Below are 11,401 nucleotides of genomic sequence, written 5' to 3'. Positions count from 1 at the left end.
ACCGACTTCGCTGGAATGGGGCGACGCTGGCAATGCTTCTTTAGGACCGGTATCAAAAACTATACTTTAAATCACGCTTTCAGCTAATGTAGGCAATTTTAAGTCTCCTATTATGGCAAAATTTGCGCATACGCAAAACCTACTGCGGACAAGTATTAAAAGTCAACCGCTCGCAAAGAAACAGCAGGGACAGCGAGCGCCAGTGAAGCAGACGAAAAATGTGAGAGTCGCTAAGCCGACGTCACGAAGATGCGCTTCGCAGCTCCGCCCGTGGTGGCGCTCACCGCCAATTGGCGGGTGCCATCAGATGCTGCCGCAAACCAGCGTTTCCGGCTCTGGGACCAGCCGTGGGTGGTTTCGGTGGCTGGCAGAAGGGAAGGGGGGGGGGGCGTGTAGGAGAGCGACGCTCTGGTACCGCCGATACCGGCGGTACCAGAGAGTTTTAGCTGACCGCTTCTGACGGTCCGCTCCGCTGAGATAGCAAGCGGGAGCGCCATTGCGTATGCGTGGCACGCTAGCGCGCTACCGGCAATACCCGAGCGGGTCCCCGCTCCGCTAACCGGGGACTCTTAGCGGACCGTCGCGGCAGCTTACGCTACCGTGCGGAATAACAACATGGCTGCCCCCGCGATGCGAGCGCGCTACGGCGAACTTCGTTTCTTCAGTTGAACGAGGACCGACGAAGCCGCGAAAGCGCTTCCGAATAGGTTAATGGTACCACGCACCTCAAAGATCTTTAGAACGGAAGCGAAAAACGTCGACCGAAGCGTGGAGCTGCTTCTATGCAGCGCCGAGAAAGACAGCCTTGGCTTGGCTATTCCAAAGTTTCTCGGCTTGTTCATTGATATTTAGAAAAATTATACCATGTCAGCGACTACATTATACAAAAAAAAAAGGTTACATGAGGCCAAGAAACAGGGTATTTTGCTTTGTTTGGGCGACCAAATACAAATTCTTATGTTTCCTTTAGGATAAAGTTTCGGTTTACACGCGCGCGCGAAACGACCAGTCACGCGAATCATTCCCCGTCGAGGGAGATACGGTTATCGCTTAGCTAAAAGCCTTTCGGCTGCTGACGCTCCGGTTGTGCTGAGCGGCACGTCGGGAGCATAGCGGAGCGTCAAAAACGGTCAGCTAAAACTCTCTAATGTCTCGGTTTCCCTCGGCTAGAACGGGCGGGCCGTCGCTAGCACAGCCGCCACGAAAACAGTGTCACGCGGCCAGTAACAGGCTGAGCATGCGCGCCGGCTAGTAAAAAATTCCCCCGCATTTCCCCGAAGGGGAGTATGAGGAAGTGCGAAGCACGGGGTGATGCTATGAGGGGGAGTTTGTTGAAGTTTGGTGGCATTTTGCACGCCGCAGCTCGCTTCGCCCGCTTGCGTTCGGCATCGCGAGCCTTCATTTCGGGATCGGCAGCCATCGAGACTGCAGAACTAGACGACCGCTCTCGACGAAGACGCGCGCGCGACTAACTGCAGAGCCGAGCCGAGCGAGGAGACTGTAGCGAGAGAGCACGCGCGCGCCGACCCACGGAGGTTTGGCCGTTTATTGCTGCATATATAGGGGAGTGCGCCGCGCCGAGCCAGGTGGCTGAGAGAGAGGAGGCGCGGGCGAGCGCGACGAGCGAAGGGGAGAGGGCCGCGAACGCGCGCAACGGCGCAGCGGCAGCCGAGCGAGGGGAGAAGAGGCGCGAGCGCGTGACGTCACGGCGCGCGGAAGGGGAGAGGAGGCGCGAGCGCGTGACGTCACGGCGAGAGCGCGCACCATCACATGGTGTAGTGACGTCACTGCGCCGTTGCTATGGGCGCCTTCCCTCCGCTACCGTGCCGTTGCTTAGGAGAGGAGGGCGCGATGACACCTGCGGGCGACGGACGGCGGTGGAAGGAGTAGGTCCGACTAAGAAGTGCTTCGCACTTAAAATGAAAAGGCGGAAGAACAGCCTAGCTTAGCCAATGCTGGACAGCATTTTCAAGATGATTTTTTGACTAAATAAATTCCAGTAAACGCACCCAGACTGGTCGAAACATGGCCTAGGGACTCCTGACTACAATTTGCGATATTATTACCACAATGTTTAGAAATCACTTCGGTGTCCCTTTAAAGGACCCTGCAACACTTTCGATAAGCGCTTTCCCTCTTTCCTTCGCGCCGTGAACTACTGCGAAAGCTACAGTTATCGCCAGCACGGAGCGGCACTGTGTAATTTGCTTGTCGCACCAGACACCCCTTCTACTACCGTTTTTTTTTGTTGCTTTTTTTCGAGTTGCTATAGAAAAGCGTTCATTGCTGCAACTGAAGGAAAACCGGCCAACAGATGCTACAAGGCCTTAGTGAGGTCAAGACCGGCAAATACACAAAAATATTTTGAGCGAGTTTACAAGGTATGGCATAGACCCGTAATTTTTGGCTGAGGTACTTTGCCACCCCCTAATCTGAGTACTGTGCGTGTTGGGTGACTACGTTCTGCAACTATTTAAGAGTTCAAAAAATGCTTGGAAAAGTGTTTCAGGGTTCATTTAAAGTTACTCATCCATTGCGGGTTCCCTGTCTAGAAAGACTCTGCTTTCTGTTCATAAGGGGTTTCTTAACAGAGTCAATAGCTGTACCATTAATATTTTAGCGGGAAAGCGCCAAATCGAGTTCATCAATTAGGCTAACTACTTACATACATTATTTAGCTACAAACTGTAATTCGCACGTGACATTTCTGACCTGGATAACATCACATTCATCATGACATTAAAGCCAGTGAATATCACGCGACACACTTTATCTCATCCAAATACTCCTCATACGTTAACATTACTTACACGAAAACAATACGTAACTTGCAAGAACTTTTTTCGTCGCACATGTTTCCTCCATTCGTTTTTTTTTTTACTAATAACACCACATACTATGTTGAACGTGTAGGTTATTGCCGAACGTTTTCTTTATATCTCACTATCACCGAACTTTTAGAGTTCAGTGCGTGCTTTATTTATTTATTTTATTGTAGGGTTTAACGCGCCGACGCAATGCAGGCGATTAGACGCGCCGTTGGAGGGCTCCGCATTAATTTTGACCACCTGGGGATCTGTAACGTGCGCCGAAATCTCGTACACACGGGCGTTTTTGCTTTTCACCTCCATCAGAAAAGCGGCCGGCGCAGCCGGGAATCGAACTTGCGACCTCGTGCTCATTAACGCAACGCCTTAGCCACTGAGCCACCGCGGCGGGTAGTTCAGTACGTGCCACCCTCACGTAGTACAAATTGAAACAATGCCTTATTTATAGCACAAACAATGGCTTCAACCCCCCTCCCGCCACCGCCGTGGCCACCACGAATAGCTACACCTTCAAAACCACCATATATAAAACACCCTGAAGAATATGCCTTTCTATCTTGCAAAAAAATTGTGTAAGTTTTCCCACTCATTTCTTTATATTTTCCGGGGGTTGAAAACGCAATAAATAAATTTATTGTATATAAATGAATGAGTAATTCACATAAAAAAGGGCGAGATAAAGCACCTAAATAATTTATTACGTAAATAAATAATAGGAGAGACGCAAAACGGTTTCTATACATAGATACACCCCATCAACAGAAAACCCATCACCCTAATGAAGCCTAAACATGACTAACGTAGCATTAATCACTAACACCACGGATTCCAAAATTTCCGTGAACAAAGTCATACGGCACCGCATTTCGCACATAACAAGCATTCAAACCGCTGACCTTACAGAAAAAAACACCTGCTTACGGAACTTTGCAAACTACGCTCATTAACGGCCGGTGTTCGGTATAGGCGCCTCATTCATTATCTTCCAATCGTTGGGTACCCGCACCTCCCGCAGAGACATCACAAAAAGAATGTTCAGCTGCTTAGGTACCCCACTGGAGCGAAGGACATGCAAATCGATGGGAAAACATTCGTGTCCCGTGGCAGTATTCACTAATGAGGGATAATAAGGCTTAACAGGGCAGCACGCTTCCGGGCAGAGGATATCTCTCGTGCACAGCGTCCCATCTGCCCAAAAGACACACTCAAGCAACTACGACTTCACACACAGCGTTTCCTTCCCGCTCAATTACCTCCACCGCGATTGCAGGGAGTACTATTTCGGCAAGCACAGCCCAACAAATTCCCCTTCTCTGTTGACGACCAACCTCCTCTAGTCAAACGCCTACGGTATTCATACCATTTGTGTGCTCTGGTGAATATCGCAATGGACAGCCTATTTTACGGAATCCAGCCACTCTCTCTCCCCGCTCAGCTGCGCCAAGTTCAGGCCGCCATGGTTGAACGAGGTTGCTTATCCAAAGAGCACCTTCCACTTGTCGCTAACATTCAGCGCACATGACAGATGAGTAGCTTCGTAATAATATCCTCCGGTAAGCGACTCACTGTATCCGAAAAACAAAATTCTTTCCCTCCACGTTCGAATTTCGGCACGCCCTAAGCCAGTCGTAAAAGCCGTTATTTTTAATGCACCGGGGTTAAATTATGCCTCGTGTAGGGGTTCATATTGCAGTGCTTGATGATACTTACCTGTTTCCGGGTAGTTTTATGTGATGTATGATGGGTTTAATTAAGCGAAAAAGTGCGAGTATAAGTCGGGGCAGTGCAGGTGAACCATCCTAGCGTCCACTGAAATTTCTATACAACTGATTCCTATATTTTAAGAAGAGTAATTACCCATGCAGAACTGACAGGAGTTGGCGGGAGAAAATGTGGGAGAGTAAGAGTTACCGCAGGAAAATCCGCCGCTGTAGGTGATCCTTCTCCAATGAATAGCTATTATTCTATAGAAATATTGAAATGGTGGGGCTCTCTTTTTTTAAGGGCAAAGTATACTTTCGAGTACCTGGGTGGGTATTTTTAGGTATGTGTTTTGAAGTCATTGTCAACTCTGTGGTGACCATGAACCAGTGTTGCGGAGTTACCACTCCGGAATTGGAATCATTCCGGATTAATTCCACCTTTCTGAGGAGCCGGAATGGAATGGGAATGGAATGAGGACAGTGGCAGGAGGAATGGAATGGGAATGGAATTAAGCGCATTTTTCCCGGAATGGAATGGGAATGGAATAGTGATTTTTAGACGACGACGTCGACATCCCTGGCGCCGTCCGGCTACTTAAGTGGTCTGTGGCGACGACTTCATCGGTATATCTAAAATGGAGCACCGGCGACGAAAACGAGACCGTATAGGCTCCGGACATCGCCCAGAGGGCGACACGGAGCCCGCGACACCAAGCGCCCCCTTCGGCAGATATGCGCAACACTGGGTCGGTCCCCGCAAGCCGGTGCGCGGCTGGCTCGGCGGCGCGCTTCTTTTTGCAGCGTGGGTTAAGCGTATTAGTCGCCCATTTTGGGCTTAAAACGAAGTAAGAGATTGTAAAGTAATCCTGCCACATAGCGCATGGTAATGGAGAAGGGTTAAATCGGTTGAACTTGCGTTTAGGAAGGCATATAAAGGCCGCATAGGAGCGATGCCCAGAAGAGAAACGCTTGTACAGCCTGCCTGCGGGGCAAACCTTTCTCAACATCAGCATGTTTCACTTTAAAAGAAAACGTAATTTATATTGTTCAATTCACAAAAGAGGAGGCTTTGTCTGGAAATATATCAGACGTTGCGCGATGTTTACGTGCGGGGTATTCCATCCATGTGAGTGCACTTGCATGTGACTGCAGAACTACTAACTGGACCACATCCGAGTTACATATAGGCCTTTGACCTGAATGTGATGCTACATACATGTAACAGTATGGAATTCACATTTGTTGGGGTATAGCGAAAGTGCGGGCGTTAATAAGTGCCCGCTTCGCCGAGAAACATTTGGGCTTCAAGCCCAGTACGGTAGTTGCATACATGTAAGCACGCCCCAAAAAAAGCAACTCTTCACGAGGGATGTGATGGTGGAGGGGTAAAACTAATAGGCGTATCGGAATAAATTACGGAATATTCATATTCGGTTTTTTTTCTCTCCACGCCGGCGGGTTCGGCAGGAGACCTCCGTTAGGAAGGAATAGTAGTGCTTTTATTACCCTCAACACCTTTACATCAGAAGTCACGGGAGAAAACTTTACTTCCCTGAGTACACCCCTCACTGATCCAGAGTGACCGCAATCAAAATGGATGGAATAAATAAAGTTTGTCCTCCTCTATCTCCTCCCTGAACGCGAAGATTTTTTTCCTGTGTACACATTGTTCCAACTTTTATTGCGGCACATCTTAGCTCTATTTTTCTTTGCTTTTCATTGGCTTAGACAACAATTTCATTGTTTCTTTTGCAAGAAGAGGCGGTGATTTTATGCTACCCAAAAGCTCTCGAAGCATTTGGGAACATTAACGCCTATAAGTGTCCGCGCCCCATATGTGGTTATATGGAATTAATTCGGCTGTATAAGCACGTGGAATATTAGATGAAGCAGAGTAGAACCGCTGTGTGATAAACCTGCAATGCCATAACTGTGCTTGGGGGCCCTCTTTGTTACCAAATTTAGAGCGCACTTATGTGTATTGACCGCCTGCTAACCAGCCTACTAACAAGCTGATCATACACCACGGCAGCATGTAATCCGCTCGCTTAATGTGGGCCTTTTAAGATTCAGTAACCATGCATGGTATCTCGTGAAAAAAAAAACAGAGAAGAAGAATTCGCGGGAGAATGCAAAGCCTTGAACACATGCTTCCCAGTTGTGCTAGCCTACGGCTCGGCAGCGAGGCGACAGCATTTTATCAGTGCCCCGTTTTATTTGGAGGCTTCCCCCGACTATATAACATTTGCATGACTTTGTTGCACTATGTAGTACATATACGCTCAAATAACGTTATAACGAACGTTTTTTGCAGAGTTGCGTTCACTGGCGCTGAAGGTGGTCGGCGCATGTCGGCGCGGCGGGACCGACCCAGAGTTGCGCGTGTCTGTCGCGGCTGGCGCTGCTCTCTCGCGGCAAACTTCGCTGTCCGGAGTCTATACACGGCATCTAGAGTAACCAAATCCGCGCAGCCTTCGGCAGCGCTGGTACAACTGAACTTCGAGCAGCGCAAGCGCGTTTGGCAAGCGCGTTTGGTGGCGATGTTAGGTCGGCTCTTCGTGCTGTGGCAGGCTTTTTTAGGCATAGCTTTCTCTGTACAACTAACTGTCCGTGGCAAAGAAGACGGACCGGCGTGTCAGTTGCAGGCCCCATGTGCCCAGGCCAGCAGGCGGGGAATAGCATCGAGAAGCGGGAGAGGGGTGGATACGAACGGCACGCATCCGAAGCCGCGGTGTTTCTCACAGCAAGATGATGCTGCGAAACCTTGGAACTAGCAATATAAAGCATTCGCTCATGAAACATCAAACGACGAGTCTGCTTGGCGTTCCCCTCCGACCCTCCGCGCCCGGCGCGCAGTGAATAGCGTTGTTGCTTGCAAGCCGACGTGGTAGGCATCTCCCGGGAAGGCGGCGCCAACCTGTGAACCCTCTGTCCGTCTGCTGCAGCGGGGCACCAGCAAATCAAAACCAAGGCAGCAAAAATGAAATGGGGGGAAGGGGGGTGGGGGGGCTTGCGTGCCCGACACTCACCGTAGGCATAAGAAGCGAGCTTCCGATGTGTTACTGAGATTTCTTCCTCCACGCTGTCGTACGGTAGGGGGAGGCTGGGATATACGATTGCATAAGATATTAAATACGACAATGCAGAAGACACAGCTGTCAAAATACGTTTGTTTCTAACAGTTCCGGCTCCAGCAGCGCCCTTGTTTGCGAGTGCTTTGACATCTCTCTGCAGTGCGACACCGTGCTTTGCTTCGATCCGAACGTGCGGCCTTCTTCTCCAGTTGTTCCAAGCTGGTTCGTGGTTTGGTTGCAGTGTTTCTGTCCATGGGGCCTTTGCGCATGGAGTACAAACGTACCTGATTACTGAAGCCTTAGTCGTCGGGGTAAAAGTGGAAGCGTCGCCACAATTAAGGTAGGGAGGCCTAATTTCGAAATTTTGTTCAGGTCCTCTTGCATATCGGTTGCGCGTTCACGAAAACAAACTGCCTGATCATACTTCTTTATTTCGCCAGGGCTCTCGTCACCATATGGCTCTGTCACTTTAAATGAGGGGGTCATAAATAATGCCGTGTATTGTACGGATTGGGCTGTGGTAGTGCCAGGGCAATAAACAAACGAAATGGAGGTCAACGAGGAATCGGTGGTGAATTTTCTACTGTGAATGCAAAACTGCAAACGTTGTTCCGTGACGCTGCCTACCAGAATCTCGCGTTGGTACAGTAGCATTAGTGCTCAATGCTGTAAATTAACTTGAAATCATTCAAGTAAGCATTTAGAATGCGTGTACATGTGAGAAAGCTCTGCGCGACATTCCTGTGAGTTATCCACAGCGTAATAATTACGCTGGTATGACGGTACGAAAAGCAGATAGCAAGACAGAACACGACAGACTGTGCAACGAAACGGACATCAACGTAATAGCTGCTTCACCTCACGTCGAGCAGGAACAAACCATTAAAACAAGCTAACATGCAAACACCAAAGTGAGTAGCGGTATCCAGCTACTTATATGCAAAAAGGGGCAGTGTCACACTGCCCCATTTAGCGTGAAAGCTTTCTTAATGGGACCGATGGCGTTCTGTGAAGAAAATTAAGAGCCCTTCCACCCCGTGAAGAGGGATGGCCAGCAAAGCTGCGGTGCCGAGCCTCAACGTGAGGTTTGACTGGGTCGTAGTCCAAGTGGTGCACGAAGCAAAACACGTTTGTTTGTAATTTGCGATCGAGAATTGTTCTTGGCTATTAACTGAAAGTCCAGTCCTGTCCAGTCACTGCTCCTCGCGCATGCTCAGCACGGCTCCTCACGAGCCACGTGAAACGGCTACCAAGCGGCTCAGACGCAGCGTCAGACTTGGCTACTGCGCATTTCAGGCGCACACCTGGGCACGCGACGGCGCCAGTGCGTCTGCTGCGGCTATGACGCAACACAATTCAACACAATCCACTTTAATCCAATCGAAATACAATCCAAGCCAAGTCAAGCCAAGCCAGGCCAACCCAATCCTATCCAATCCAATGCCCATTGCGCATGCGCAGAACGGCCCTACACGGCACACGCGAAACTGCTCAACCTCGGTCAGTGTAGCTTACGCTACAAAAAACACAGGAATCGTCGGTAGAAATTTATTATAGCGCGGGTATGGTAATCACGGCCCATGCTCTATGAAGGCCCTGGGACCTTTTTAATTTTGTATGATTTTTTCCTTGCCCCGGGGGTGTGGCGCGCAGTTTTACGATTCCGGGGATTTGAGTGGGCTCCGCAACGTGGCGCTACGCTCGCTAGCGATTCCTGTCTACATCGCTCTGGGACCGGAGACGATCTGCTGGATCCTAGCCATTTACAGCTTTGCTGTAAAAACTAATACATTTTCACATATGTACCGGTTGCTCTACCGAAAAGCTCTGATAACATCTCTGGACACACGGCGCGTGCGCGAAACCGGGGACCGCGAACAAAGTCTTCCTATCTCTCTATCTCTGAAACCGGGCTTCCATTGTGTCAAAAAGGTTACTTGAAAATCGCGAAAAAAGAACAGTTCTAAATAAGACTTCACACGCGTCGACCCTGAAGACTGAGTGCAATAGTATATGTTTATCTCATAAACTACGTAACCGCGTACATTTAGATCGTTCGTAGATGCGTTACTTAGAACCCAACGAACCCATGAGAAATTTTCTCATGGGTTAGTTGTTCGCTTGCGATTTGGGTGTTTCAATGCTTGGCGATTGGTTGTATGCACTTTTAGCGAAATGTGGACGAACTTATAGCTTTCGCACTTTTCTCTACTTTAGTTAGGAAGGGATGGTAAATGTTTGCATTAAAAGGGTAGTTGTTCTGCACGAGATATGTAACCAAGCTGCTACCACTTCCCAAATCGGTGACAAGTGGGACATTTTGCATAATTTTGCAGTTTTCAACGGGTATGATAACGTCAGATTCATGTTGCGTTCCTCGATAGCTCTTAATCTTATCAAATCATATTTGGGCTCTCGATTTCAATATGTGACTATTAACTACTGCTCTTCTGATCCTGTTCCTATTAAATATGGTGTACCCCAGGGCAGTCCACTTGGGCCTTTATTATTCAATGTCTATATAAATGACGTATGTAAAGTAAGCAATCTAGCAAAATACGTTATTTATGCGGACGATACGAGCCTATTCTCCTCTAACGATATCACACACTTAATTACCACAGCAAACAAAGTCTTAGACCTATTAGATCAGTGGTCCCGCGTAAATTCATTGAGCATAAACAAAGAGAAAACTAAGGCTATGATATTTCACGCGAAAGGCATGTCAATACATTGCCTGGACCCACTCATATTATCTGGCACAGTTATTCAGTTTGTGGAATCATTTACATCACTAGGTATAGTCTTTACGCCAACGCTGTCCTGGGATGCCCATATTAATAAAACTTGCATCACACTTTCTACATTTGTCGGTATTGTCTGGCGTAACAGCCATATTCTTCCAGTTAAAACCAAACTCGCCCTTTAATACGCATTCTTTTATTCCTGTTTAAACTATTCTTTTCTTGTTTGGGGAAACACCACTATCACAAATATTCAAAAACTTCAAATTTTGCAGAAAAAAGCTCTCCGGGCTATTTCTAACGTTAAATACGATGCTCCGACTGCTACTTTATACACGCAACATAAAATTATCCCCGTAAACAAAATGTTTGACTACAAATTTGCGAATTTTTAAAGAAAACAATACAGAGGAACGATCAATTTCTTAATAAAATTACTGCGCTTGTCCCCAACAAAACACCGTATGCGACCAGAACAACCACTACTTTTCGACTTCCGCCTTGTAGAACGAACTACGGTTTGGCTATGTTGAAATACATTTTGCCGAAACTCCTTAATAGTCCATTATATGAAAAACTTCCTGGTATGTCTTTTGCTGCGCTCCGAAAAGAATTTCTAATATAATTTAGGCTCATGTATGAAAATATACCTTTGTGTGTATGTATGTATGTAGGTATGTATATATGTACCTTTGTATAAATTTGTATATGTGTTTTTTATATGAGCTTCCGTACATGAATTCCTGTATATAGTTTTCTATTGTGCCACATCATATTCAATTGTATGTAGAAGTGTGACTTTTCATTCATGTGCCTAAATTGGTGTTGTTAGTTTCTGTTCCTACATGTCGTACAGGGCCACTCTCGTGAGTTCCAGGGGTGGCGAGGCTTGTCAAGTGGTCTTTAGGACTGCTTTTTTCTTGCCGCCGTCCGTTTTTTGTTACCCTGTTGCAGAAAACTGGAATAAAGTATGATTGATTGATTGATTGATTGATTAAGCGCCGGAGGCAGTTTTTACGTTGAGGAATTAAAGGAATGGAATTGGACTGGCC

General features: G+C 47.7%; 1 pseudogene; it reads left to right on the top strand.

Annotated features, from left to right (window-relative positions):
- Window positions 1–10,327: 10,327 nt before the first annotated feature.
- LOC144143291 (uncharacterized) lies at window positions 10,328–10,974 on the top strand (annotated as a pseudogene).
- Window positions 10,975–11,401: the final 427 nt, after the last annotated feature.

This window comes from Haemaphysalis longicornis, unplaced genomic scaffold (assembly GCF_048455015.1).
Source record: "Haemaphysalis longicornis isolate Haplotype H1 unplaced genomic scaffold, Haemaphysalis longicornis Haplotype H1 scaffold_6, whole genome shotgun sequence".
Classification (NCBI taxonomy): Eukaryota; Metazoa; Arthropoda; class Arachnida; order Ixodida; family Ixodidae; genus Haemaphysalis; species Haemaphysalis longicornis.
Note: the sequence above shows the minus strand (reverse complement) of the source record. Positions and strands in the feature narration are given on the sequence as shown.